Source organism: Theobroma cacao, chromosome 9 (assembly GCF_000208745.1).
Source record: "Theobroma cacao cultivar B97-61/B2 chromosome 9, Criollo_cocoa_genome_V2, whole genome shotgun sequence".
NCBI classification, from domain to species: domain Eukaryota; kingdom Viridiplantae; phylum Streptophyta; class Magnoliopsida; order Malvales; family Malvaceae; genus Theobroma; species Theobroma cacao.
In genome coordinates, this window is record NC_030858.1 from 21,468,963 (window position 1) to 21,473,304 (window position 4,342).

Sequence of the window (4,342 nt, forward strand, 5' to 3'; positions counted from 1 at the left end):
AAGCAATCCCACGAACACCACAAGGAGCAAAAACCCTAGCCAATCAAGTGTTTGGCCTCCAATGGTAGTACACACGATTGCACTTGAAACTTCAACAAAGGAGGAAGTTTTTAGCTATACTTTGTGCTAGCAAAGCGGACAACAATTATCTTTTTCTTTTTTTTCATAATCTTAGCTTAACCTCTCTTGAAAATTGCTTAAGAAGCAATTTTCTCTTTCACACAAAGGGATTGGTGGCAATGAAAGAAAATGTTTTTCTTTTTCTGAGAAAAACTACGTTTTCTTCAATTGTGAAAAACACTCATATGAAAAATAGTTAAAAGGTGACTTATATAGTTAGGTTAAAATAACTTGAATTTTGCAATTAAGCCCTCAATATTATAACACATTATAATATTGGGACCATTACTTAATTAAACTCTTTTAATTAAGTCTTTGGAAATTAAAATAAAAATTAATTTTCTTTATATTTTGCAATCAAGGCCTTATAATTATAACTATTTATAATTATGTCAAAAACTTAATTAAACCCTTTTAATTAAGTTTATAGAAGTTAATTACCTAGCATGTGATCATTCTGTGTGACCCATTAGGTTCCCAACATGTTGGCAATGGAACTGATTAATGACTTAATTGATTAATATAAATTTTAATCAATTAAATTATAATAAATTCCATAGACCGAGATTAGCATCTAGCAATGCATCTTGACCACCCCATTGTTGGGAGAATCAAAGGGTTCTTTGATAACCTTTCAGTTTACAGTCTATCAGTGTAATTCATTCCCTCATCATATATTTTAGAGATGATAAGAGCTTGGTACAATGTCTACTCTTATTGACCTCCATATTTATTCGTGCAATTATAGCATTAGCTTTATAGAGAATTACGAAACCTTTTTCATAATCTCCATGTCGCCTTGGCCAAGGACTTCAATAAGATAATGTTAACCAAGAACTGATAGGATATGTCCTCTAAAACACTTGAAGTGATGATTCCTATCTTGACCACTCATTTGCCTTCACATGCTTCATACTATACCTAAAAGCATCCTGTTTTGGCATCCTTGGTTAAGCACCTGTAAGGATGAAATCAAAGCATAGCACTCAACACATAAGACAACTTAGTGTCTCAAGTCTAGGGAGTATTTACACAACTGACTTATGAGAAGTGTTGCATAGACACTAGAGTGTATTACCAAATGCACTTCTTATGGCGGGTCATGTTCAGTGACCTTGATCTTCTAGGCAAACAGCTATATTCTAGTTCCAAGTATCTCTATACTTCAATCTATGAGATCGATTGCTTACTTCTAAAGTAAGGAACATAGAATATTTCAGTCTCTAAGCATCATTGATGTCCAGTCTCAATGATACATTGACCAGGAACATTTTGAGATTGTGCTTTAATGCGTAGAAGTCTCATAACTACAACCCATTATAGTTTCCTTGCAAGGCATATTAATCTCATGGACTTCATCCAATTAGACTTATAACTCATTATAATTAATGTTTTATTGATGAAGGAAAACCTCTAATCATTCAACATGAAAGATATTGTTGCATGATTTGAATCAAGCCTCAACCAATCCCAATTGGCTGTAGGGCTCATCCCAACATCTCCCACCAACACAAAGCCAATTGCTACCTCATCGTATGTGGATTCAATCCATCTAGCAATCGTGTCAGCATGTAGACTCGCTTGTGCCCTTCAATGTGGTTAATTACTTTTATCTATCTTCGTGATGTCCATGCATCACATCATGTCATATTACTATATCTTGATCGAATGAGACACAGGTTTTGTTTTTATGGCTCCATTTTAACATTAATAATGTTCAAAACCTTTTATTAGTTCCATAGACTAACGATCTAAGTATCTTCCTATTATAGCCCTTTTAATATGATCTATATGGCTTTAATTATATACATGTACATAGTCCTCCTTCTTTCTTTGGAACCATTCAAACTAAACTATGTTGTATGCATCATATGCATTTGTTAATTTTCATTGTACCATCCGCCCCTTTTAAATTTTGGCACTTTCTTTTTATACACATTGCATCCCATGTAATTGTATCACCAAAGAATTGTATTCACTCCCACTAACCTCCTTTTTATATATGAGATAAATACACTTGTACATATTATTAAATCCAACCCTTTAGATCTCATATAATAGAACAAAGTGTATAACTCCAACGAAAAACATATTTAGCAGTTCATCTCATATGAATAATACATCTTCAATGTATTTTACTAAATCCATGGAGTTCTCATACATATGACTATGCATCTCTATGCAAAATCTTAAGAGTTAGATTCCAATATAACCATGTAATAACTAAAAAACTCTTTTTTTAGTGTCGTCATACTCCCATTAAATCCAAGATCCTTTGTGAGAGTAATAATCAAACTCTTTTGAATTCTTCGTGATGTTACATACATGCATCTCAACGTATGCTTGGAATCATATTGGTTTTGAATAATATAATTGGCTACATATAACTTGGAGAGATATGAACCAAATCATATCACTATATGAGTTTGCTTTCTTCTTTAAACAAACATCTCTATGTTCTATTCATAAGAAAGTTCTATTTCATATGTATCTACATTCATCTTTTGAATGATTAATTAATAAGTAAGAGTAATCTTCACTAAGATCACATCTTAATAAGAGTACTTCATACTATATAGCTCGTATGATCTTATATTTGAGTTCCTCAAACATTTGAAGGTTTCAAATTTTATTTCTTTAAGTATGCAAGACAAAATCTCAATTTGGTCTTGTGTAAACTTAATGAATTAAGAACATTTTCCATAACATTTTATGTTCAATGGTTTGTATACATCTATATGTATAAGACCTTTTGCACATACCAAGTCATTTACTTTTGCATGAAAATTGATTTGGCCATATAAGAATTACTAGCTCCTTTATGATTCCCAATCAAAAGGATCTAAGAATCTTCATACTCTAATTCTTACTTCAATGACCAAGACAAAAAGGCCATAATTGAGATCATATGTAATCAGTTTTCTTGACATTTATTTTGAGCATTGACTTACTACTATTGTTTTGCGCTTTATGTCATTACTTAAATGCATTTAATATCTAGTATCGAATACTTATGATGTTAATACAACAGTAGTAACTTTTAACTCAATCATAAACTTTGGCAAAGTAGAGGCTTCTATAAGCTTCCTCTTCTTTAACTCTGTCAAGGAAATATTTTTTTTTATTGTCTTTCCTTTGTCCATCTTTACCATAAAGATGTTTAAGAACATTTCCCAGTTAGTGCCATTATCATGGTTGTCTTCCTAATTCATAATTAAGGCAATATAAATTCCATCTCATGGAAGCACACTCTTAATTATGAATTGTATTTGGTAGAGATTGTGGAACGAACAACCTTTCGCTTGAAAACATTTCTCAAGTCTTGGTACCTTTAAAAAGGGTTTGGTCTAGTGAGTTTGATTTGCATCCAAAATGCACCATAGTGACATATTATTAGCCATGTATATAAATTATGTCTAAATAGATAAAATAAAACAATACGTAAATATCATGCATAAACTATTTAAAACAAGGTTTTAAAATTTTAAATAATTCTCCCACTATTTTCTACAAGATGATAACCCTCCATATCACCTCGAGAGATCTTTACTAGGATTCTTTTAGTGGGCTAGGATCCCATCTATCAAGTCATGGCCTTGAGTGTGCTCAACAAACCATGATAGGTGGATTAGGTAGGTAATTGAGCTTACCAATTGTATCTCTATACAACTCCTATATCAGCCAGGTAACAACAAATTGCTTAAACATATCATATATGTTTCGCCTAGCCTTTGCCTCTAGTTTCATAATAATCAAGTTTCCAAGCATCCGGATTTTATGAAACTAGCTGAGTAAGACCCACCAATAGCTTAGACATACTCGTGTAAAAGTGTGACCTTGAGTGTGCTCAACAAGTCTTCGATTAAAAGAGCAGCCAAGTTATCTTGCTATATGGTGGAAGGCAACTTGCTCATGAGTGGCATGTGACTCAATATATAATGAAGGATTTTGTTTTCACCTTTATTAGGGTCTCATCCTTGCATGCATAGCATTTATTAAATCGCATAAAATAAATTTGTCACATGTATACTATTTTGCATTAGCATTTATTAAATTGCAAAACACAAATCTATCACATGCAAACTACTTTGGATGATTATGGACTTTAACTATACTAATTTCCTTGAGCCATCAAAGGAAACTAACTTGGTCAAACCCAGGGGATTACGTATAAGATTCTTCAAAATTTACTTGTAATCTCCTTGTCCTTTTTGGCACATTG